Here is a 27,478-nt window from a genome sequence, read left to right on the forward strand (position 1 = left end):
AAAAAAAAAAAAAAAAAAAAAAAAAAAAGAAAGGCTTGTGCATTTGAGTGTTCACAACAACATTGCAAACTTCCAAATGGAAATAACCCAGTCAAGAATGAATGGGTACAAAGTGGTGTATTCATGACACGGAATATATTTATCAACAGAAGGAATGAAGTACTAACTACACACTGCAACATGGTGAACCTTGGAAATGCTAAGTGAAATTAGTCAGACACATACATCTACATGATGTCAAAAGTAGACAAATCCGCACACATAGAAAGGAGATTCGTGTTTCTGGAAGCCTAAAGAGAGGGAGCAGTGGGGGAATGAGAGCTTATGGGGTTATATTTTGGGGTGATAAAATGTTCCAAAATTGGTTGTGACATGGGTTTCATAAGTCTGTGAAGTCTCAAGCAAAATGCAGATGACAGTGATCTTGTTATAGAGTTAGTCCAACGTTGAATTCATAATCCTTCTCCCTCTTTTGTGATATACAGATTTACTGCTCCCCTTCCCTTCCTTTTCTTTCCCTTTTAATCCCCCCACTCTCTCTCCCAATAGAACAACAGTTTAAAAACAAACAAAACAAAACAAAAGACCCCGAGATGGGACAGGATCAGGTGATCTAGTGAGGAGTGACCTAGTGATCTGGTAACAGGTTCAGAAAGCACTGAGGTATGCCTTACCCATCAGTCACAGATTATTTGTATTTGTTTAAGACCTACCTTCTCTCCCTTCTCCTGCTTCATTTGTTCCTTCTATATGCTAATCTGTCTCTGTCTCTCCATCCTTCTCTCTGTGTCTCTGTCTTTGTCTCTGCCTCTGTCTGTCTGTCTGTCTGTCTGTCTGTCTTCACCTCTACTTTGCTGCTATCCCCAGCTGCTGTCACAGAAATATCTGTGTGTGTGTGTGTGTGTGTGTGTGTGTGTGTGTGTGTGTGTGTGTGTGGTGGGGTGGGGGACTGATCAGTCTTGTCTAACTTTTGTGCTGAGTAAGGGCTTAGTCCTGCTTAGGAGGTACCACCGAAGTCTTCTGTACTGGCTATTTTTGTGTCAACTTGACACAGCTGGAGTTATCACTGCTTGTGGACGTTGTACATCGTGGTGCGGAGCCTAGTGCGCACCACGATGTACAACGTCCACAAGCAGTGTGTGGTGGGGTGGGGGACTGATCAGTCTTGTCTAACTTTTGTGCTGAGTAAGGGCTTAGTCCTGCTTAGGAGGTACCACCGAAGTCTTCTGTACTGGCTATTTTTGTGTCAACTTGACACAGCTGGAGTTATCACAGAGAAAGGAGCTTCAGTTGAGGAAATGCTGCTTGTGGACGTTGTACATCGTGGTGCGGAGCCTAGTGCGCACCACGATGTACAACGTCCACAAGCAGTGAGGGAGCTGGTGGGTCTTGTCTAACTTTTGTGCTGAGTAAGGGCTTAGTCCTGCTTAGGAGGTACCACCGAAGTCTTCTGTACTGGCTATTTTTGTGTCAACTTGACACAGCTGGAGTTATCACAGAGAAAGGAGCTTCAGTTGAGGAAATGCCTCCATGAGATCCAACTGTAAGGCATTTTCTCAATTAGTGATCAAGGGGGAAAGGCCCCTTGTGGGTGGGACCATCCCTGGGCTGGTAGTCTTGGGTTCTATAAGAGAGCAGGCTGAGCAAGCCAGAGGAGGCAAGCCAGTAAAGAACATCCCTCCATGGCCTCTGCATCAGCTCCTGCTCCCTGACCTGTTTGAGTTCCAGTCCTGACTTCCTTTGGTGATGAACAGCAGCATGGAAGTGTAAGCTGAATAAACCCTTTCCTCCCCAACTTGCTTCTTGGTCATGATGTTTGTGCAGGAATAGAAACCCTGACTAAGCCGGGCGTGGTGGCGCACGCCTTTAATCCCAGCACTCGGGAGGCAGAGGCAGGCGGATTTCTGAGTTCGAGGCCAGCCTGGTCTACAAAGTGAGTTCCAGGACAGCCAGGGCTACACAGAGAAACCCTGTCTCCAAAAACCAAAAAAAAAAAAAAAAAGAAACCCTGACTAAGACATCTTCCTTCCTTTGTCAGTGGTTGGAGAGGAGACTTTGAATTCCTTGTAGTAGGAATTGGCTGGACTCTCTGTCATAAATGTAGTCTGAAATTTATATCCTTGGAAACATACACTTTACAAGATCAAAAATACAAGATATAAACAAAAATTACACAGACATGACCAATGAGCAATGATTAATGACCAATGTCCACAGAAAGGGCAAGAGCCAGCATAGCCATGCCCATGGTTGTATAAGACACCAATCCTAATAGAGCTTTATCCTGGGACTGTGAACCCCTGGTTGTTTAAAAAGAAGTTATATCATGAATGTAGTCATGTACAAAATCAGATAAAAAAATAATTTTAAGAAGGGACCCAATGGTTGAATAGAGTAAGGTTGTAAGAATTGAGTAGCATTAGTGTCAACAGTAAACCAATGAAGGAAAACAAAATATAAAGTTGGTAGTTTGGAGATGGAGCCTATCCTTGTATTGTATCTGGAGTGGCTATGATCACTCCACCAGCATGTGCATAGCCTACACCCAGGGTTTAATGGAAGAAGCCACAAGGAAGGAACCCCTGTTTGTTCCTTTTAAAGTCTACTTTATTTGTTTTCCCCTTCTCTGTATTATCACCAATTGTTTTATTTGGGGTATAACTTTTTGTTAGGTGTTCAAGACCAAGGTGGTCAAAAGGCAATTCCTATTTTAAACAGCAGTTAAGATTAAAGCTCTTAGGGGCTTACTGTTAGGGATATGGCTCTTTCAGTGCTGTCTGCTAGGATGGGTCAGGGTCTTGCTGGCCATGTGGCTTCCACTGGAAGCACTGAGGACATTTCCCTCTATGTTGGCCCCCCCTATTGCAGAATGAACACTGGTTAGAATCCAGACCCTATGGCTTCTGTGATCCAGAAGTGACCTCAGAGATATCCCATCGCCACCTGGGACCTACTTGTCCTGGAGGCAGGGGCCAAAATGTTTGCTGACCTTTTAGCTCTTATGTCTTCTTTGGTTTTGGCCCAAGTATGGCTATTGAACACTGAAAATGTCAATTGCAATGATAATAAGGATGAGTTGTGGTTTAGAATCTAGATGCTAGGCCTGCAAGAATCGCTCATCCCATGAGGTGACAGCACTTGCTGCCAACATGGATGACCTGAGTCCACCCCAGGAGATTGAGAGGACTCTAGAAGGTTGTCCTCTGACATGTACATGGGCATCAGGGACATTGAGCAAGTACATGCCTGCACATGTGCATGCATACCACACACACAAACACATACACACACACAAAAGAAAATGAAATCAGATGTTGCTTAACAGATAGTTTGTCAAGTTTCTATTTTATAAAGTCAATATTATTTTAAAGTTTCAATTTACATAAACCTTTCTGTGACATACTTTAACTTTCTAGTTTTGTCCCAGGCTCTGTCTATTTTTATTTTGGAACAATCCTTTACCTTCAGACAAAATCTTTGTACAAATCCTCTCTCATCGGAAAACAGTTCTGTTTTAAAAAACTTTTTTTCTTACCAAAGCATAGAGAATAATTATGTATAACATTTCATATCTCCTTTCTTATTTGAGAGTCTTTTTTTGTCTCTGTTTATTCGTTTTTATTTAAATTTCAAGCTTAAGTCAGTACCCTAGAGCCCAGGGGTCATCAGACCACTCCAAGGGCACATTAATTACATCTGGCTTCCCTCCCTCCTCATTCTCTGTCTCTAGAACTAGGATCTTGGTGCAGGAAGCCAAGCTTAGTGAGTGACCTGAGGCTGTAGAAGCTGGAGCCGTCCCTCCCTCAGTCTCCACTGATGCTGCCAAGTAAAAGGACTTTTGGCTAACGTACATCTGTAATTTACACGCATGCTTACTTATGAGCTAATCTGATACTACACAATCAAAGTAAAAATGCATACCCGTGCAGATGATACACATACATGCAAATTTAACCATTACCAAAGATTTTGTGATTCAGCTTTAGGTTAGAGTGTCAGCAGTTCTTCCCTGCCCCACCCAGCATTATGCAATCTGCAGTCCACGTATGTAGTTATAAAGACAAGATCTTAATATAAATATTGTAAAGCATTTGCAGCTTCTTTTAGTTACCTATGTGATAACATTTTAATTAATTTTTTCCCTTTTAGCCAGATTTGGAAAGGACTCCTTATCAAAATGTATGTATCAAGTATAAAATTTTATAGCTTAATGAAACTTGCATCTTAAGACTCCAGTGAATGTTGCTTTATATAAACAAGTAGCATTTTAAGGTTGTATAAAACATTTACTAGACCACAAAACACTATTTTAATATGTCTTAGAAGTCAAGAATACCTAAATTTATAAGGTAGTTTGCACTTACCAGACCTTTTAATACATCCCCAAACACTCACATTTACATACATGAACACACACACTTTAAATGTAAGCATGTCAAAAATAAAATAATAATTATAGTAGGCAATAGAATAACTACAAAAGACCTGATGTGGCCACAAGTTTTGTACTTAGTTATGTTGGAGAGTTCAAGGGTCTGACTAGGCTCATACTGTCTTAGCAGAGGTTGGTTTATGAACAATCACAGCATCGCAACTGTGGACACACAAGGCATAAATACATAGCAAAGTAAAAAGATTCTGTTTGGGGTAAATGAAGTTAACTTTTTGTGGACCTACAGTAAGGCTCTTTTTGTCTGTCTGTCTGTCCATCTGTTTGTCCGTCCGTCTGTCTGTGTCAGGGAGTACTTCTAGCCAGGTAATGTGATTTTATCACAGCTGGGTCCTTTTGTACAGCTCGCAGTGGTCAGACATCAAGAATGCTGTATCCCTCAGGTGAGCCTGAAGCCAGAGGCTCCTGCATGATTGGACTCTTGGACTAGCATATTTGTTTGAGTTGGGCAGAAAACAGCAGCAGCAGCAGCAGAGCAGCAGCAGCAGCAACAACAACAACAACCACCAGCAGCAGCAGCAGCAGGATGTAGCAGGATGGCATTGTTGTATAATGGGCACAGAGAATTCAGGATTTTGGAAGTCCCTAAGAGACAATAGAGAATCAGGGTAAGGGACAGATTCGGACATGATTCGGACACAATTATTGTCCACCAGCTGCCCAGTAATGTTCAGTGGACCTGTTCTAGTTGGCTGCTCCTGGTTACACAAATAACTGCCCTTTTTAGGCTTTTCCATTTCAGGTCCCAAAAGCTAAGATGATATTCTTTACATTTTCTCCCATGATATCCTCCCCCATCCTCCAAACCCTACTAGTAGGAGCCAGTAGGAGCTGTGTTCAGAGAAGACGGATGCTTCTCCAAAGGTTTTGGCATACTTATCTTTACACATGGGTGTGAGCCATTGGTCACTAGTATGCGTCTCTCAGACTGAGCATGAACTATCACTGGAGCTGGAGTCTGGACTCCGTAGTTGTCACCATTGTGTTGCTTTTCTTCATGGGCACTGCTAATATCATGTGGGGACATGGAAGAAACTGCAGGGATGCCCTCAGCCCACAAGTATCAATGAGATAGATATGAGCAGGAGATACGGTAGGTTATAAACTGGATCCCCAAGGCTAGGATCTGGCCTCCCATAGACATCTGTGCAGCTTCCAAGTGTCACAGAAGGAGGGCATGGTAAGGCTTTTCATACCCTTGTTGAAGAAAAGGGCAAGGTTCAGGGCCCTTTGCTTATCTCTTGTCGGGCTGGTTGTCAATTACTGAAGACATGGATCTGAGTCTGACTTGCACTTGCGCGTCTCAGAACTGAAAGTTGGACTGGGACATATAGTTAGAAATAGATAGCTTATTTAAAAAAAAAGGAGTAATGTATTCCTCATGATGTACATGGGCCAGTAAAACAGAAAAAAGTACCCCAAAGGCCCAGAGATTTTCATGATAATGAAGAAAGGTACTATCTATGGTAGAGCATCAAGGGCTTCAGAATGGTCCAGACATAACATTTATTGAACATATTCGACTTCCTAGGCATCGTGCTAGTATGTACATGTGTTGTGGCCCATATTAGTATACATATTGTAAATATAACTGTGCACAGCAATTATGTAAGTGCTCAGCAATGTGTCCTCTCTTTACTTAAAATAGAAAGTCAAGATTGGAAAGATGACTCAGCAGTAAAGAGCACTGATTGCTATCCTAGAAGATCCGGGATCAATTCCTAGCACCTACACCACAGCTCACAGCTGTCTGTTAACTTCAGTTCTAGGAGATCTGATGACCTCTTCTGGCCTCCAGGGACACTGCATGCAAGTCATGTGCAAACATATAAAAACAAAACACCCAAACACATAGAAAAGAAGGAAGACGGAAGGAAGGAAGGAAGGAAGGAAGGAAGGAAGGAAGGAAGGAAGGAAGGATGGAAAAAGAAAGAGGAAAAAAGAATACAATGTCAGAGAACCCAAAATTAACTCACCAGCTCGACACCGTATGTTTTTTTGTATCTGGAAAGAGATTGGAAAATTCCAGTAGCATCAAGAGTCATTGTCATGATCTGAATGCTTCTGCAGTGGGACCCAGGCCTTAACCTAGAGTGGTCTTAAGTGAGAGGAAGTCCCTGGGATGTGAGTGGGTCATGTGGGTGGAGCCCTTATGAAGGGATTAGTGAAGGCAGCCTTATCTGTTTCTTCCTCTTTTTCCACTTTATGAGGACACAGGAAATGGATATTATCCATGAAACAGAAAGCTCTTATCACACATGGAAGATTCTGATATCCCAGTCTTGGGCTTCCAGCATATAAATCTGATAGCATTAAACTTCTGCCTTTTTTTTTTTTTAAGACATCTAGTCTCTGGTGATGTTTTACAGTAGCCTAATCAGAATGAGCACACACATGTCTTCTAGCAATTATCAGGATAACTCCATGCCTTGTTCAGCCCTTGTGTTATTGCCATTACAGTGATTCAAGCTAGCTGGATAGGAGTTAGTTCCACTGTTTTACAGTGGGCAAACTAAAATAGACAGACTGGACAAACTCTAAATAGCATACCGAGTTCTAAGTGTATGTGTGTGTGTGTGTGTGTGTCTGTGTACATGTATGTACATGTGTGTGTTTGTGTATGTGTGTAAGCAAAAAGGCTGCATGACTTCTAAGTATCAGCCTTGCTGGTATGCAGAGGAGAAGCCAGTGGCTGGCGCCCTTGTCGTTCTCATGCAGAGTTAGAGCCTGTGACCTACTGAGGACATTGGAGAGTGTGTGGTTATATGACAATGAAGCTGTTAGTAGGTCACACTTCTAGGCTCATCTTTTCCTCCAGGGCATGCAGTGCCTATTGCTAGAAAATGCAGAAAGTTTCCAACCAAATTTGTTTTCCCTAAATTTTCCAGGGTTCCACAGGCCTCAAAGGAAGCTGTTCTTGACTTTGGGGGCAGGGACCTAGTTGACAGGCCCAGGTTCCAAATGTATGGGGGCAGGATGAAAAGGAGATGCCAGCATTGTGACATTGATTCCAGCATTTGTCCAGGAGTGAACCGGCAGCCAGAAGGGCAACTGAAGCCTTACTCAGGGCTGGGACAGGGAGTGCTTCAGAGCAGAGGCAGTGGCAGCTCTTGGCTCAGGGCCAGAAGGCAACAAAAGCTAGTCTGGTCCTGCAGGGCCTCCACACCTGGTGCCTGGAGTTGTCATAGGATGATGGAATGCCACAGCTGGAAGGGACTGCGCTGGCCATGAGGGCCTGTAGGTTTCCTTTCACATCACTGGGATTGCAGACAGTAAAATCTGATGGGGACTGGAAATCTGTAACAGAAGCTCTTCCAAGGCTGGCACCTCCTTGGGGCCCCAATTGCTCTGGGTAGTCTAAGCCTCTCTCATCTCATATGAATCTCCTTGGCCATGAGACACAGAAAAGGCAGAGAGCACTGAGGGTAGGATTCTTGCCCATGGGGCAGAACTAGGGAGTACCTGGGTCCTCATAATGCCAGCATGATTCGGTCAACCAGAGCCACCGTGCCAATGTCTAAGAGAGTTGCCTGTCAGCAATTGAGGTGGGCCATGGAAACTGTGCCCATACTCTGAGAAGCTATTCATCAGGAGAACGACCCCTTCTATAGAAGATGGTTTTAGTTCTCTTAGTCAAGATGAGGCAGTAACTACATTTTCCTGGAGCTGGGTGGCCTGTGTGTACCCAGGACCAGCTGTGTCCTTCCATACAAGATTACCAAGACGTGAAGGCCAGGCTCCCGTCTGGTCACATCTTTGGAAGAAGATAGCAATAATCTTATTTTGGGTCAGGTTTCTGAGTCTATCGAGAGAGCTGACAGATGGGTGATCCTAAGTGCATGGACTGGGTACACTTGTTCTCTTCTGGGGAGGATTTAACAGAAGGCAGTGTCAACCATTAGATGAGGAGTGTGACGGGGAGAACCCCTGGCTGGTAGGGTCCACAGGCACTGGAAATATCCTTCAGCTTTGCCTGGGGAATAAGGGATGAGATAAGTATGAGCCTCAATGCCAGCCAGAACCCATGCCTTGGACTTCAGTCAAGCTCTGAGCTTATGTGGCCCCAGACTGACTGTGGATCAGCTCTGTCACAGCCAGGGCTCTGCTCAGCTGCAAAGAGGCTTGTCCTGGTTGTTTTAATTATGATTCTCAGTGCATCTGTGTTTACTCTTACCAACTCACTGACTCTTAACTTGATGACTTGGACTTCATATAGTTCAGTGTGTGTGTGTGTGTGTGTGTGTGTACTCAAAGCTTTCTCTTGTTCTTGCTTTTTCAAACTAAACTTATAAAGGTCAGCCTGCCAGTCCTTTCCACATTTGCCAAGTACAGGTTCTAGAAACTTATCTGGTTAGGTTCTCTGATGTCTTCCTGTGGGACACTGAGTGTCAGATGGGGTTAAGACATATCCTCATGTTGACTTCTGAGCTGGCATTAGGTTTTATCAGGGGTATACCTATTTACACACTCCTCAATTGCATCTACCAAGACAGTAGAGGGTAGTGCTCTAAGGTGACACATGGACAGCCTTAGTTCTGTCTCAACTCACCTGGGCTGTGTGGCTTTAGGTGAGGGGTACCCTTTCTAAATCTCGTTCTCATCATTCATAAATGAGGCAACAGAAAACTGTTAGAAGGCAGGTGCCCTGAGACGTCCCTTGCCTGGGATCATGCAGTAGACTTCAGTTGCTGGTGGTGCTGTGAGCTTCAGGGTGGGCAAAGTGTGGATGACAATAGGAGCTAAGCAAGTGATGAAGGAAAGTGAAAAGCCTGATTCTTAGGAAAAGCAAATGGAAAACATCTATATAAACCCTAGTAGCCTAGCAGCTAGAAGATGAGCAGAGGAAGGATGAGGTGAACAACCAGGGGACCCTGGAGCTAGGAAGGGGGAAAGGTGATGGTAACAGTACCACACTGGGCCAGGGCTTCCTTAAGGATACCTGAGACAACCTAGCATCCTGTCTTCTTTCTAGCTAGATCTCTAGTGTTTTCTTGTTGCGCTTGAATGTCATAACATTACTGCTTTCAGAGACCAGAGCCTGTTAGAAGGCTTAGGACCCAGGGCGGAGTATGAGACTGGGTGCACAGTGAGAGCTGATTAATGGTGATGTCTGGAAACGCCTGCACTGCAACAGGTAATGATGAACTTGTATAAAGTAGTTTTTTTGGGGGGAGATGATGGAGGGAGAGAGGGAGATGAGAGGAGAGAGATGAGGGGAGAGAGGAGAGAGGAGAGAGAAAGGAGAGGGACTCTAACAAGGCTCTCACCATCCTATTTTCCACATAATGAATGCAATATCCACTTCTGTCAGAAGACAGACCATCATCTCTTCTTTGGCATTACAAGGAGAACAGGAGGCCCAAGTTCCCCATGCCCTTAGACAGTCATGCACAGCATGGATCTTGCAGCCTGACCACTGCTCTTTGCCTCCATCTCTTGTTCTCTTCTTCCTCTACTTTGATCATCCCAAGTTGACTCCCGTGCCTTCCATGAGGCCCTTTTGGGGCCTCAAACTTATTTTATGTATTAGTCACTTGGACTGAGATCAAGTTACTGGGGGAAAAAAACTCCAACTGTGTGTCTTCTCAGTTGGTTCCCTGGTCTGTGTTTCTGTTTATGGGGCACTCTGCCTTTTGTCTCCATGGAGTACTTAATTGCATCTTATTCTGGAAAGAATTTCGATGCACATTGCAGAAACCATGCAAAATCATGCGAGAATGTTCTGCTAATTTCTTCCAAACTATTTTATTTATTTGCCTATATTTCCCTGCCTGATCGTGAAGGATGCGGGAGGAGTGGGGGAGTTTATTTATTGTTCCGAGCTCACTTCCCACAGAAAACCTTAGAAATTCCTACAGCAGATTATGTTTAACTCTTTACCTCCCTGCCATTTTAAAGTGAGACACTTTCCTTGGGCCATTTGCATCATGCTGGGGTCAAGGTAGGTAAAAGTCCAGTCCCAGATTGGCTGACCACAGTCAGGGTAAAGGGACGTAGGGTTGATTACCCATGCAGCACAGCAGACTTGGCACTCAAGGACCATCATGTTGTGGAAGCCTAGGGGATGTCTTAGTTTCTTGTAAACCAGAAGACTGAAGATGATGGAGAAGGGCTGAGTCCAGACAGGCAACCGTATTGTGCTGCTGTTTCACCTCATGTGATCTTTCAACATTAGTAGTTGCTGTGGAATAGACAACAAAATGTCCCCAATTGATTCATGTGTCTGGATACTCCGTTCCTAGATGGTGGCATTGTTTTGGTCGGTTAGGAATGTTTTAGAGGCAGGGCCTAGCTGAAGGAAGTAAGAATAGGGAAGGAGAGGGTTGGACTTGAGGTTTACAATGAGGTTTCACTTCCTGTCTTTCCTCTCTGCTCCCTGATCTACTGAGGTGTAAGGGGCCTCGTCTGCCCATTCATATCACCAGGAACCCCACCATGCCTTCCTCTCCATGATGGACTGGACCCTCTCAAATGATCCACCAAATGTAGCCTTCCTTAAGTTCCTTCTTGCTAGGTATTTGCTCATATCAATTGGAAAAATAGTTAATGCTATATAGAATTATTCTGTTGCTTCTGCCATGGCCAAAAAAGAAAAGAAAGGCTATCGAATGATTCAACGGGAGGGAAGCACAGAGTCAGGTTCTATCACGTCTATGTTATTTTCTGCTATAGAAAAAATATGAAATGTTTATATGAAAATAGTTATTTTAAATGAAGGGGATGAATAGGGTAACAGAGGGAGAACTAACTCTGCAAAAATTGTCCTCATGGCACTCATTGACCCCAGTCACACAAACCCGCTATAGCTTCTGATAGCTAATGCCAGCAAGCACTTGTCCAGCCCAGCCTTGACCTTGTATTCAGGGGAGACTCAAGTATGCAGAAGGCTGGAGTCTTATCCAAGTCTCAGGGCTTGCTGATGTGGAGCCCACCCTGGTTTCCAGTCTCTAACCTTCATGTTCCTGGTCTGCCTTTGAGAAACATTTTCTTTGGGTTGGCAGTTACAATCTTTTGATGCCTGCTCAGCAGCCACAGGCACATGTATAGTAAGATATTCAGGGCAATGTTAGGCAGCCACAACTGTATTTTTAAAAAACTCTTAACCACAACACTGTAAATTGGGCATCATGTACACACACAGGCCAGGAGCTAGCCAGCCTATGCACAAATTCTACTTCCTGTTCTAGAAGAGTGAGGGAAGCATCACCTCTTCATGGTTCCTCCCCTCCCCTCCCCTCCCCTCCCCTCCCCTCCACACCTCCCCTTCTTTTCTCTTTCTCTATGGTTTGTAGGTCCTCCCTTCCAGGAGCTTGCACCTTGCGAGTCTGAATCACAGACTAGGGCGGGCTCCATGAGAACTCAACTCATGGAGTGATGAGCCAATAAAGCTTTTAAAGCCCTTGAAGAGTGTTTTCAATTATAACTCACATGACTTGGGGCTCTGCCCTTCCAGCTTTCAAGTTAGCAGTCTGAAGGCAGTTGCCAGAACCCCAAGCCAGCCAAGGACTGAGGCCTGGAGCTGTTGTCAGCAGAGGGAAGCTTAGTAACAAAAATAGGACATGCCATTGCATAGATTCAAACAAGAAGAAAAATTTGTGAAATTCCACTGTGTAGAGGGAGCATTGCATGGTATGTTTGTACACTATAGTGCATATATAGAATATATATTATATACGTATATACACATATATAAATGTATATATAGGAATACACATATACATGAGACACATGTAAACACACACTCCTTTAATTCTATAATCTTTGAATTTGTAGAAGTGGTATGACCATCAGCCTTCCTTGCCTTTTGTGACATTGTCCTGCTATTAAATCTTCTGCCCTGGGTTTGAGTCCACACAAAGCTTCCACATAATGGGTAGAATGCAATGAATTTAATATCCTCACGTTACAAATCACTTATTTTATTTCCAGGAGCTTTGCTCTCCTGAACAGTTCACAAGGACAATTTGGCAGTTTTACTTTTGTCTAGGTAGCTGGTGGATTTGAAAAAGCCACAGCCCTGTCCTTGCTGCTCCCCTCAGTTTTCCCTCCCCTCCCTAAGTCCCGAGCCTCTGGGTTCCTTTGTCACAGGGGCTCTGAAGAGGGTTCTTTTTTCCTGGCTTTTATTCAAGTAAATCTCAGTTTATTGAGGGGATTAGGCAAAGAACAAAGTGGCTTTTGTCTGGGAGGGGAATTTGGGGTCTTAAAAGGGAGGGTGAGAGAGGAGGGTTGTGAGCCTGTGGCTGATGGTGACCCAGAGTGGCAGGACCTCCCTGGGACATGCTGCTGAAGTCTGACCTTGGGTCCTGAGGGCACAACCTTAGAAACGTCCCTGTCTGCTGGCAAGGCACAGAAGTAAGGGGGTACTGCCTTGAGAAGGTGGGGTGGCTGCTGGGTGCAGTCTTTGCAGATTGTAGACACCCCAGGAAGAGAGAGGACTCTCCCTAAAGGGGCCTACCCACTTTCCCATCCTGGTGAGAATGACTCGGATCCTCGCTATATTTATTTTGTTTTAAAGCTACAGAGAATGTGAACATTTCTTGTGTACCGTAGAATGGACAGTAAGAAAATAGTTCCACCATGATAAGATCCATGGGCATCTTTGTGCATATCTAATTATTTATTATTGCATTGGCACACAACCCTAAAAATGAAATTGTTGGGTTAAAATTGTATAAAATAAAATTTATTGGGCCCATTTACAGGTGTGCAACATGATGTCACAAGATACATGTCTAGTAAATGGGTGACAGCTGAGAAATGAGCTGACACTCATCCTGTGACACACTGACACACTGTTCTCTCCCTGTGGCAAGAGCAGCTGCAATCTCCGTTAGAAAAAATCTGAACACATGAAGCTCGCTGCTCTGAGCCAGAGGCCTCAGGTTACACAGGCAGGAGACCTTTCAGCTGCTTTATTCTACATATTTATGATTTTAGATTCTCTGGCTTAGGCATGGCCATTTTAATCTATCTATCTATCTATCTATCTATCTATCTATCTATCTATCTATCTATCTATCTATGATCTATCTATTATCACTTTATTGTAATGGGTTCCAAAACTAAAATATCACCAGTTAAAGGAAGCCACACAGACATTTATGTGTTGTCCCAAACTCTGTATCTTGGTGAACTTCACTTTCACTGTCAGTTACGTTTCTATGGCTTTATTCACCCGACCCTGGCCACGTACACAAGGAAAGAGAAACAGGACTGGAAAAACAATGAGCCTCACATTCTCTTTCATGACTTTTGCCATAATCTGTCCTTCCCTGCAGTTAGGTCTCAAATGCAGGACAGAGGGAAAACTAAGGTGCCTATTTAACATATCAAAGTGTACCTGTTACAGTGTGTGGCTGACACAACACTTCCCACCCCCTCCCTCCAAGCCTTCTCCTGAACTCTCCAGTTCTCCATCCTAGGGGCTGGGCCACCCTCCCCACTGCTGCTTTTCCCTATATAGCCCATCCACTTCAGCTGTGGTCATCCTTTTTAAACTTTTTACCCTTCTGGATTCTTGGTCTCCTTGCTCTCCTCTCCCCCTCCTCTCCCCAGGTGGCCAGGTTCAGGCCTGTTCACCCTGGACCAGATGTCTCTACCTCTGGCTATGCCCTGTCTCATATCTATGATAAACCTCCTCCTCCACCATACCTAGGAATAGTCACGACTTTTGTTTTATTCATTTGCCGTCTAACACTAGCTGCCCTTTCTGGACCCCTTCCTACATGTTATTCTATGCTCATACTTACAGCTGTTAATACACAAAGATGCAGACATCGAAGGGTAACATGTAATATGTGGAAGAACATGTGTCATTTGTTTCTTTTCTGAGTTTGACTGATCTTGCTTAATATTGTACATGCTAAATCCAACCACTTTCCTGCCAATTTCATTTTTCTTTGCAATGGAATGATATTCCATTTTACATACTCACCAGATTTTCATTATCTATTCATCTGTTGATGGACATCTAGGCTGGCTCCCTTTTCTTGCTGTCATAATTAGGTCAGCAGGGAGACTGGCATATGACCAACGCCGTGACAGGGTATAGAGTTTTATGGATGTGTGCCCAAGAGGAGAATAGCTGGGTCATAAAGTAGCTGTACTTTTAATTTTTGTGAAGAACCTCCAAACTCATTTTCATAAAGGCTGTACCAGTTGGCACTCACACAGCAGTGGATACGAATTTCTTTTTCCTCAGCCTCTCCAATGTTTGTTGTTAGATTTCCTGTTGATGGCCATTCTGAGTTGGGTCAGGTAAGATTTCTAAGTAGTTTCCATTTGCCCTTCACTGATGACTAGGGACATACATTATTGGATTCTTGTGTTTCTTCTTTTTAAAACTATTTATTCAATTAACCCATCCATTGATTAGCAATTTTATTTTCTTGTTTGGTTTATTTCATGTATTAGCATTCTTTAAAGGAATATCACACACACACACGAGCAGTAATATACATGACTAATATAGGTATGTATGTCTCACATATATTTCATTATTAGATTGTATTTACTAGTCTGGTTCACAGGCTGTGGTCTATGTAGTTCAGCAATGTCTGTTGGATGGCTGAGAGGCTGAGAATCCAGTAGTAGTTCAGTCTTTGAAGCTGGACGTCTCAGCAGTTCCAATCTGGTGCATGAGTCCCTGGGAGATTCCTGGAAAGCTGCTGGCCTTCAATCTATGTTGGACTTCTGAAGAAATTGAAGTTCAGTCTGACTTTAGCCACAGGATTGACAAAATCTGCCCGAGAGAGCAGGACAAACAGCCAAGTAGCAAGATACACTGCTTCTGTGTCCTTTATTCTGACTGCCTCCGGGAGGTGTGGCCCAGATTTGGGGTAGATCTCCCTGCTTTTAATAATCTGATTAAGAAACCCCTCACAGGTTTGCATAGAATCTTGGGTTTTAGTTGATCTTGACAACTAAGGTTAGCCATCGCAATGTATGTGAGAGTTTTGACTGCATATGTGTATGTAGTTCACTACATGTGTGCCCAGTGCCCTTGAAGATTAAAAGAGGGCATCACATGATCTGAAACTGATATTAGGGACAGTTATGGGGTATTGAGAAATGAATCCTGGTCCTCTGCAAGAGGAATAGGTGCTCCTAGGTGCTGAACCACCTCTCCATCCTGAAATGCTGTGCTTTGTAAATTCTGGACATTCACTACTTGTATACCTGGTGGAGACTCTCCCCTGCTCTGTGGGCTCTGTTTGTTCCTCTGTTGATATTCGGGGCTTGTTCCTGTGCTATTGATACTCCATTCATAAAGTTCTTGCCAGCCCCAGTATCTTAAAGGGTATCCCCTGGGTTTTCCTCTAGCAGTTTCATCACTACAGGTTTTTAATTAAGGTCTTTGATGCAGTACAAACTGATTTTTATACAAGGTGAAAGTTACGGATCTGATTTCATTCTTCAGCAGACGGATATCAAGTTTTGCCAACACCACCTATGGAATAGGCTCTTTTCTGGTACACTGTGTGTTTTTGCTTCTTTTCTCAAAAACGTAGGTGGCAGAACTCTTGTCAGTTTCTAGTTTTCAATTCTGCTCCACAGTCCACCTGTTTATACTGTGTATGTGCTACATAGCGTTCTTTGACTTAGAAGCCTGCTTTAGAAGCTTCAAACAGATTGGTGGGGTATCAACTTCACTTTCTTAGCCAGCAGTGTGGTTCACCAGGATTCATTTGCTACAAAGTAATTGCTTTAGTCCACACCAATATTGGAAACCTTAAGTCGCAATGTATTGTCAGGAGACTTTCCTACCTAGACACTGCTTTAGTCTTTTAGAAGGATTTCTCTGAAATTCTTTCTTGACTGGAGTTCCCTGGGAGCACAGAGCTAAACAGATAAGGATATCAGGGACTTTCTAACCATTGGCACCTAGCTGCGCCCATGCTAGATGCATAGGAATGGGAGACAATTCATTGCCTGTCAGCTACGCTTGGGCTTTCCTTCTCCCGGGAAGTAGAGGTTGGAAAGACTGGTGCTGCTGCTCTGGGTGGTCTGGAGTTCACCTTTTGGAAGGAGGCTCCTTTTCACCTTCTCCTGCTAAACCACGTAGAAGTGGAAGCAGAGAGAGTGAACTTAGGGAGCTAACGTCATTTCTTGGCCAGCCTCTTGCTCTGGAAACTTGAAACCCATGTTTCCTATCTCACAGAGTATATTTATTTTCAGTGTCTTTGGCAATTCATACTTCCTTTTATGATGAGAAAAAGTCAGAGTTCCTTTGCTTTCTTCAGTATCGTATGTGTTAAGGAACTACCCTCCTATAAGTCGGGGTTTTGGATAGCCCACAAAGGTTTGCCTATGACACCTTGATCCCAGAGGTTATGTGAAGGAGAGATGTGAAACCTTTAGAACTTAGACATCCACTTACATCTGCCCCCCCCCCCCCCAGTGCTAGGACTGAACGCATGAACCAACATGCCCTGCCTGCAGACAGCTTTCAAATACATACCCAACTTTTTTCTTAGCTCTGTTGCTTTCATATAGTGTGCTACACCATTAATATATATGACTGCCTTGAGTCTTCAAAACATTTAATGAGGACACATACTCACCATATTCACTGTCTAAGACCTTGTGCATTTGTGTATTAAAGCCTTTTAAAATGCCATCTCGTTTTTAGTGGGTTTTAGAGCAGTTGCAAACATCTGTGATATTCCTGGTTTCTCTTGTTTCTGTTTATAACCTAGCTCCTGATTTCCCAAGTGTAGTCAATTCTTATAACATCTTGCTAAATGCACCAGGATGCAACAAACAGGCAGGTGACAGTTAGCTTTTGGTTGTCCCACTCTTCCAGGATCAGCAGGCACATGGCCCATCTTTTATCACTCAGACAGCCAGGTTTTCATCACCTTCCACCTCTGTGTAATGTGGGTAATTGCCTCTAGCAGGAACAGCCTCACTACCACCACCTCTGTCTGCTGAGCCGTCACTTTCAGGGGAAAACTTTTGTATAGTTGGACAAAACAAAACTTGTAATAGATGGCTTCAAATCCCAATGACTTATCTTCAAAAATAATTTTAGTTATCCAGAGTTCCATATAGTTTTTCATGTCTAGGAAGCTCTCTAGGTAGCTTCTCCACCAAAGAATTGACTCTATGCCAGTGGTTCTCAACCTTCCTAAGGCTGTAACCTTTGATACAGTTCCTCATGTTGTGGTGACACCCCAATCGTAAAATTATTTTGTGGCTACTTCAAAATTACTTCGCAATTTTGCTACTCTCATGAATCATAATGTAAATAACTGTGTTTTCTCATGGTCTCAAGTGACTTCTGTGAAGGTCATTAGACCAAAGGGGTCATGACCCACAGAGTAAGAGCCACTCTTCTAGGGTCAAAGTTTCTATCTGTGTCTGATGACACCACCAATGCTTAACCACCAATAAAGACAAAGGAAGACCACACTCTTGTTTTTAAATGGACAACACTGGATGTGGGCAGCAAAGATATTCTAAGGCTTGTCCCTAGTCATGAGGCTGCCACCTAGATGGGGAGGGTGGCCTGCTTATCAGAAAGCAAACCAGAGTTGCCCAGTATCCATGTCTGATCCACAGGAGACCCCAATTCACAAGCAGTAAATTACATACCACGTCTTCAATCTCTGGGAATCGTTTTCCTTATTATTTCTGCTTTTGGTGTCCTGCTTAAAGATCAATTCTGCTTCAAGTGTCTATCAGTGTATTTTATTTTTATATTAAAATCTTATATCTGTATAAAATCTGTTGGAATAGTGTGGGAGAGATGGAGCTGTTTCCATTTTTCACTTTTAAATAGTTAGTCAGTTGCCCTAGAACAATAATGAATATATTATTTTTTGTTGTTTCAAATTGGATGGGACCTTTTGGTGATAGTTGATTTATAATTATAGGTAGGTTTGCATCTGTGTTTGCTGTATTATTGCTGTTCTTTGTCTAGACCAACACGAGTACTATAAGGCTTCAATTATTGTAGCTATATTAAATTTTAATATCTAGCAGAGAATCTTTTATTTATTTAATTGAAAAACATTTTCAACCCATTGTTCAAGGTAGATACTAAAATGCTTTTGAGCAATTAAAGAATCCTTCAGTCATCTGGATTGTAGTACACTTCAGAGTAACTAGGATGATAGCCATTGTCCTTACTTCTTAATCCTTTCTTAAGAAGACTCTCATAAGTGGAATTGTTTTCTATCTCCTGTGTTTTCTACAGTAAGGGTTGCAAGTTTTCCTCTTATGCTTAGAGTCTATTTTTAAATGACTTCTTTTAGGTGTACACACTCTCTCTCTCTCTCTCTCTCTCTCTCTCTCTCTCTCTCTCTCTTTCTCTCTCTCTCACACACACACACACACACACAGAGAGAGAGAGAGAGAGAGAGAGAGAGAGAGAGATTTAAAATCTATGTATCTATGTTTCTCAATCTCCCTAATGCGGCAACCCTTCGGTACAGCCCCTTATGTATCCATAAAACCAACCCCAAACCATAAAATTATTTTATTGCTACTTCATAATTATAATTTTACCACTGCTATGAATCAGAATGTAAATATATGCTATTTAAGGTATGTAATATGGGACCCCTGTGAAAGGGTTATTTGTGCCCCCAGAGGGGTTATAACCCATAGGTTGAGAACCACTGATATATATGGCTTAACACAGTTTTTATAGTTTAAATATAGAACTTCTAGATTTGAGTTCTGGCCGTAGCTGTATAATTTTGACAAATCCTCTCTTCTTCTAGGGCCTGGTTTCATGTTGGATGACGATGAGCAGTGAAGGCTTGGAAATACTAGTATTGGACCATTTGAAGACCACTTGGACATTAATGAAGAATCTTCAAGCCGTAGCCAGAGAAAGAGGATCTGAAAGAAACTCCACAAACTAAACTTTTCATCATGCTTGGGCCAGTGAGCTGAGTCTGAGTCTCCACTTGGCTTTTTCCTGTTAGCTGTGCAAACTCAGGGTCTTCTGAATCTCAGACCCTTCATCTTTGCAAGAGGAGGTGGGAGGTTTATTGTGAGAATCAAATGTGCTTAAAGCACTCAGGATCTGAAACACCAGGAGGTCGTGCCTCAAGCCTCCTTTATGTACAGGAGAAGACCTGGGGGCTCAGGACTCCTGGGCATTTGGCACCCTCTGGGAATGTCAAGTGAGACCTAGTGAAATGCTCTGCCTTCACAGTTACCACTGAGCTACCCAGCCATCCTGCGGTTGTCCTGGCATGGAGTCAAAGCTGTGGGCTGCCTACCTGGGAGTAGACAACAGAATGGATGGAATGCAGGCTCAGCTGAGAATCAGATTTTCTGACTTCCCCATCCTCAACAGGCTTTGGAATTCAGGTTGTCCAGACGGCGTCTGTAATTGAATTTCATCATATTTATTCAGCTTTTTATTTGAAAAAAAAATATACTTCTCAAGATGATAAGAGAAGCCTGTATGAGCTGGCCACATTAGGAAATTATATTTGCCGTTCATTACTTGTGGATATCCGTTTCTTTGGTTATTAATTCTATAGGAGCTGTGCATGTCATTTACCTCAGCCACTGCCCTCTGGATACTTCAACAGCGGGCATTGCCAAAATTTGTATAATTTTTTAACCCTAGGATTGCTTTAATTTCCTGTAGTTATAATCACTGTTAAAACAGATGCCTCCCCTTTCATGTTCCTTCCCACACAATGCAACTGCATCTACAGCCGAGAAGCTTCCCTACCTCCCACAGTCCCCCTGTCATGTAGAGCTCAGGCTTCAGCTGGACCCTGGACGACCTGTCTCTTGGTGAGATTTTCCAAGTAGAGCTTGAGGATCACATAGAGGAAATATGGCTTGGCGTGGACTCACGGCGGTCAGAAGATCCCAGTGTTCATGAACCCCATTCTGTTCTATTTCTACAACTGTGTGCTAAGAAGTACTCCGATATCTTAAACAAGAGGTTTATAGAACTTAAGTAGGGCTAAGGAGCCCGAAGCAACTTTTGAGAGAAGCTTGAGGGTTGGAGAGAGGCAGGAACTAGAAGAAGTGAAGCCAGACAGGCCAGCAGGTTCACCATCAACCTCAGGGTGCAGGAAGGTGATAAACTGACAGTCGCAGGGACCTGACATCCCACAAAGGCAGGACAGAAGTTACCCGTTGTTTCTTTCCTTATACTGATCAATGACGTTTAAAAATCATTTTGCTTCTTATTTATTGTTATTATTGTTGTTATATGTATATGTGTTTTGCCTGCATGTATGTTATACACCATATATATGCAGTGCCCACAGAAGCCAGAAGAAGGTATCAGTTCACTGGAACTGGAGTTACAGATAGTTATAAGCTGGCAGGCTAGGCTCATGCTTGCTGCCACTGCCCCTGCTGTTGGCACTGGCGCTGACATGGTAGCAGATGAGACCTGAGACCCAGCTACCTTCTCTGTGCTGGCTTCCCTTATGGAAGCTGTTTAACACTTTGGCCATTTCCGGCCAGACCCATGAAGCCCCTGGTTCTGTGGAGGATGTCATCTGTCAGTGGATTTTTAAATAAAAATAAGCTCAAAGATCATGTAGTCCCAATCTGCTGCAGCACATGATGCAACATTAAGGATATTAATAATATTAAGAATGTAGAAAGGGGCTAGAGAGATGGATCAGTGGTTAAGAGCACTGACTGTTCTTCCAGAGGACTCAGGTTAAATCCTAGCACCCACATGGCAGTTCACAACTATCTGTAATTCCAAGATCTAACACCCTCACACATAACATACATGCAGGCAAAACACCAATGCACACAAAAATAAATAAATAAAAAATACTTAAAAAGAATGTAGAAAAGTGCTTATTAAGTGTAATAGCTTTAATCTAACTTAATTTTAAGTGACATGATAGTTAAATACTGCTTTGTATTTAAATAGCAGAACAACCCCACAAGTATCCTGGGTGATGATGTGCTTAGCGTCCCTGGGGTGATGTTTTCATGGTCTGGAACTGCTTCCTGCCTATCCATCTTTTCTTACTGCTTGTGAGAAACCTACCCCGATGCTTCCTCTCTCTCTCTCTCTCTCTCTCTCTCTCTCTCTCTCTCTCTCTCTCTCTCTCTATGTGTGTGTGTGTGTGTGTGTTGAAAGGTGGGGGACTATCAGAAGGAAGCAGAGCTCTTAAAAGGAGAGGGAAGGTGGGGAAATGAGAGAATAATGGACCACACATAACAAATGGAAGGGGAAGGTGGAAGTATCTGTGGGGAGAAAGGAAACATCAAGAGTGGGTCAAGGGTGACGGAGTAGGGTAGCAGAGGAGGAAGAGGGATGAGAAAGTGACTGACAGGATGATGCATATGAAACCCTAGTCACTCACCTAGTTCCAACTCTGCTTTTAGTGGTAGTCAAGTGCTTACAAAGATATTTGGCAATGAAAGTATGAAATCAAAAAATCAAATCCAGAATGAAGCTTCACAGCTTCTCTTCCAAATGGCTCTTTTAACTGTATAGGCATTCATCGAGTCATATATATTTTGGTTCTAGTTAATTTTGTGTGATATTTTATTGAAAATTTACTATTTATTTTAAAGTTTAAAGAAATTTAAATTAATTTTTCCATACAATATATTTTGCTCACAATCTTTCCCCTCACCCCACCTCCTTCCAAGTCTTTGCCTATACAACTTTATATTTTCTGTCTTTCTATCTCAAAAAAAAGCAACAAGAAAAACAAGAATAATAAAAAACAAAACAGGTAATTAAAATCAAGGAAAATCAATGAGACAAAAACAGTCAACAAAAAATATGTGGCTCTTGTTTCTTCTCATGGGCTGAGCCTTAAATTCAAGGGAGAAGTAGTTGGTTACTCCCATAACATCTGGGCCACTACTGTACCAGTGCATCTTGCAGGTAAGTCGCTGTTGTAGGTCACAGGGTTTGTGGTGGGCAATAGTGAAGACTATTATTTTATGTGTATGGATGTTTTGACTGCATGCCTGTCCATGTACCACATGCTGGGTCCTCAGAGGCCAGAAGAGGGTTTCAGATTCTCTAGGACTGGAGCTACACTGCTGTGAGCCACCATGAGTAGCCTGGGGGTCAAACTTGGGTCCTCAGAAGAGCAGGAAGTGTTTTTTTTTTTAACCACTTAGCCATAATTCCAGCCCTGTGTGTGATTTTTTTCAAACTTTTTTATAACAAGGCTTTTAAATGTCATAATGAAACCCATTACTTTCTATGCTAACTTTAAAAATTGATAATGAATTATATATATATATATATATATATATATATATATATATATATATATATATATATATATATATATATATCTTCATGGAAGTGCTTCTGTCATAGATTTTTTTTTTTGTTAGTTTCTTTAGTTTTTTTCCTTCCACTGATTCAGAATTCTCTAAGGACAGTTCATTAAGCTTTACAGCAATCTAGAAACATTCTCAGTGTGCAGTGTATTTCTTCAGGTATGGTGCAAATATAATTGTGTCTCACAGACTTATGAATGAATAAATCCAGCCTAATTGGCCATTGCTTCTTTTTCTTGTAGTGATGTAGGAGAATAAATACCAGCCTCAGAATCACAGCTTGGTTGGCTCTTCTGCACTTTGTCTATGAAATAAGGGAAGTACCTATATCTTCTCCATTGAAAGTCTTCCTAGTTGCCAACAGCAGAATCCTTTCTACTTATTCTACAAAATTGGATATAAAGATGTACTCATACTTGCCAATATCATAGTCGTGTGGAAGAAATATACATCAGTTTGAGCTTCTTGGAACAAGTCTAAAAGCCACAGCACTGAAAGAAATCAACCAATGAACTTGTGTCTCTATAGAGTCAGCAGAGGCCTGCTCAGGTAGCTTCCATGATGACTGACAGCTCCAGAAAGGCACTCCACTGATAATTTCTGCATCAGTCAAACAAGTGTCTGGAGCCCTGTCCAAATCCATCTATATGGTCAAGCAAAAATCATAATCAGGACACTAATCTAATAGAGTCTCAGAAATGTACTTTGTTTTGCAGACTATGGTCTCAGGGACATATGAGAAGTCAGGTAGTATGGGAACCATGTAAAATCCTCAATTAAAAAAAATGCCCTCAATTGAATTCAGTATTTGAAATCCCAGGCTCATATCATGTGTGTTCTTTTGTGATTGGGTTACCTCACTCAGGATGATATCCTCCAGATCCATCCATTTGTCTAAGAATTTCATAAATTCATTGTTTTTAATAGCTGAGTAGTACTCCATTGTGTAAATGTACCACATTTTCTGTATCCATTACTCTGTTGGGGAACATCTGGGTTCTTTGCAGCTTCTGGCTATTATAAATAAAACTGCTATGAACATAGTTGAGCATGTGTCCTTATTACATATTGGAGTATCTTCTGGGTATATGCCCAGGAGTGGTATTGCTGGATCTTCCTGTAGAACTATGTCCAATTTTCTGAGGAACTGCCAAACTGATTTCCAGAGTGGTTGTACCAGCTTGCAATCCCACCAGCAATGGAGGAATATTCCTCTTTCCTCACAACCAGTGGATATTAGCCCAGAATATCCAAGATATAATTCATAAACCACATGAAACTCAAGAAGAAGGAAGACCAGAGTGTGGACACTTGAATCCTTCTTAGAAGGGGGAACAAAATACTCATGGAAGGAGTTACAGAGACAAAGTGTGGAGCAGAGACTGAGGGAATGACCACACAGAGACTGCCCCACCAGGGGAACCATCCCATATATCCCCAAACCCAAACACTAATTGTGGATGCCAACAAGTGCTTGCTTTCAGGAGCCTGATATAGTTGTCTCCTGAGATGCTCTGCCAGTGCCTGACAAATACAGAAGTGGATGCTCACAGCCATCCATCATACTGAGTGCAGGGTCCCCAATGAAGGATCCAGAGAAAGGACCCAAGGAGCTGAAAGGGTTTGTAGCCCCATAGGAGGAACAACAATATGAACTAGCTAGTACCCCAAGAGTTCCCAGGGACTAAACCACCAACCAAAGAGTACACATGGTGGGACTCATGGCTCCAGCTGCATATGTAGCAGAGGATGGCCTAGTTGATCATCAACAGGAGGAGAGGCTCTATGGTCCAGTGTAGGGGAATGCCAGGGCCAGGAAGCAGGAGTGGGTGGGTTGGTAGCAGGGATAGGGGGAGGGGGAGGGGGAGGGGGGAGGGGAAGGAGGAGGAGGAGGAGAAAGAAGTAGAAAAAGCAAAAGCAAAAGCAACCCCAGGCTCATAGGGATGTGATCACTACAAGTGTAATCTCAATGAAGGATGGGGGTGAAGATGATGCAGTCATGGGTGGCATCCACCTGAGTGTGTGGCTCACACTGTGTGTCTTAAAATCCTCTCATTTCTTTACTCGCACACTCCTCACCATAAGTACTGTCCATCCTGTGTGAGATGTGCTAAGGTAAAGAACAGTTACGTGAAATACCTAAAGCCACAAACTAATAGTGGGGGTAGGGTGTAGACCTGAGTTCTTCGTATCTTCTCATCTCTGCCACACAATACTACTGGATTCTTCAAATAAGAACAGCCATGTCGCCTTGCTTTGTTACATATGAAACACAGTGCAAATGTGAGTATTTTTCTTAACCAAATAATTTCTCATCTCCTTCTCATTCCCATTTATACTTTATGTATTAGCTTCTTTTCTTACGGCTGTGATAAAGTACTTGATAAAAGTACCTTGAGGAAGGAAGAGTTCACCCTGCCCAGGCTTGAGGTTGGGTCACAGGGTTTCTGCAGGCAGGAAGCAGAGAGAGATGAGTACTGGTGCTCAGCTTACACTTAGTCTGGGCTCTAGCCCGTGGGACGGTGCCAGCCACATTCTTAATTAAATCTCTCTGGAGATAGCTTCACAGCTCACCCAAAGATTTGCTCCCTCGGTGATTTTACAGCCAGTCCCATTGACAGTGAAGACTAACCACCACAATGTACACAGTTAAAAAGAAGTTACAAATATTGGAGCCACTCTTCCACAACAAAGCTCCAAAGAGCAGAGAGATTCGAGCCATTGCTTTACTTGAAAAGGACACTGTGACCCAGGGCATTCGTCACAGAGATCATGGTTTCCAAGCCTCAGCCAGAATTCTACTGCATCTCACATTCAGAAACCACTGCAGAGGATCCTGAAAGAAAATGCAGGACTCACAGCTCCATTGCTTGCCCCCCTCATCCCCCTCCTGCTTCTCTGAGGCTTTGTGTGGGTCCCCTAGTATTGCAGGTAGAGGAAGGTTTCCTTAGGCTTCCTTTGGTTTTCTTGCTCTAGGAGACCATGTCTCTGAAAGCAGATTTGTTCAGTGAAGACAGGGGAGACATGGACATGCATGTCAGCTTTTGGAAATCCATAGTATGACGAAACCCAGACAAAGGAATCACAGCTTGTAGCAATAGTCACAAAAGCTCTGGGCACAAATTATACCTTCTAGAATAATACAGTAGAGATTTTAAAATTGAATACTGTCATTGTCATAAGAAAAATTTCCTGCACCCAGGATCAGATCTGGTGGAGTATTTCCAATTGATATGAGGACTAAAGAATATAGCTTGGTGCACCGAGTTGAAAAAAAAAGTGCCAAATAAATAACACTTCATACCAATAATTGATATGAGAAATAAACCACTAAATATAGGATTTAAATAATCAAGGTGACATGTACTAATTTCCAGCCTTTTGATTAAAAATGCTTTTAATTTTGATTCTGTGTCTAAAAGCTTCAAAATGTAACTATAGACCACATTATTATGCCTAGGATCAAACTATACTCAGTGACTCATATACAGTAGTGCTAGACGAATGGTGAAGAATGAACACTAACATGTAACTACTGACTGCCTTCCCACCCTTATTCATGTAGTGCAAACACATGTGGAGTCATTTAATGTTACCCAACTTCTGGCAAGGAAAGGTTTTCTGCCCACATGTGTCATTTTGCAATAGGTTGTAGATAGAGTCCTACGAGATGCTGGTCCACTCACCTTCAGACAGAGGCTGGAATCCTACACTGTTACATAGATGGCATGCTTCAGGAGCATTTGCTTGTTGTATCTTTAAGGGCAGAACCCAGCCCCTACCCCAAGAGGAAATGTTACCCAGAGCTCCCATGGCTCCATAACTGGCCTGTGCAGGATTCAGGCAAGTCGGTGTGTGGATTTGCTCTTGGTTTATGTATTTTCTCTGTTTAGGTTGGGCAAGAGAATCGCTTCTTAGGCTTTCACTTCTTTATTCTTCTTCGTGTGTGTGTGTGTGTGTGTGTGTGTGTGTGTGTGTGTATGCATGTGAAAGCCAGAGAAAACCTTGGGCGTCATCCTCAGAAATCTTGTCCACCTTTCTTCGAGAGACAAGGTCACCATGGGGCCACAATTCACCAATTAGGTTGGCCAGCCTAGATACCAAGCCCTTCAGAGCTTCCTGCCTCAGCTTCTCCAGGACTTGGACTACAAGAATACTTCAGCACACCTGGCATTTTTATGTGAGTCCTGAAGATTGAACTCAGGTCATCACATCTGGGAGGTGAGTGAGCACTTTATGGACCTAGCTTGTTCTCGGTCCTTCATGGTTTTACTTGTGTGTGATGGAAAGAAAATCTCCTAATTGCTTTGATGCTTCTTTCTTTATCTAAAAAATAGGGGTGTAGATGAGAACATCTCCTGTGGTGTGGCGGTAACAGGGAAAAGGCAGTCACTCTAAGGTTCAAGTGTGACTAGTCCAGCAGCTAAGGACATGCCCACAGCCTGTGACATAAATCACTCCTTTCTCTTGGGGGCATTCTTTCTTTCATTTTTAACACCAGCTGCATATGTATCAAAAGATGGCCTAGTTGGCCATCACTGGAAAGAGAGGCCCATTGGATATGCAAACTTTATATGCCCCAGTACAGGGGAACGCCAGGGCCAAAAAAATGGGAATGGGTGGGTAGGGAAGTTGGGGGGAGGGTTTGGGGGACTTTTGGGATAGCATTGGAAATGTAATTGAAGAAAAGATGTAATAAAAAATATTTAAAAAACCAAACAAACAAAAACACCATCCAATGCAGGTAGCTCACTCAACTCAATTGAAATC

Source organism: Mus caroli, chromosome 7, assembly GCF_900094665.2.
Source record: "Mus caroli chromosome 7, CAROLI_EIJ_v1.1, whole genome shotgun sequence".
NCBI lineage: Eukaryota > Metazoa > Chordata > Mammalia > Rodentia > Muridae > Mus > Mus caroli.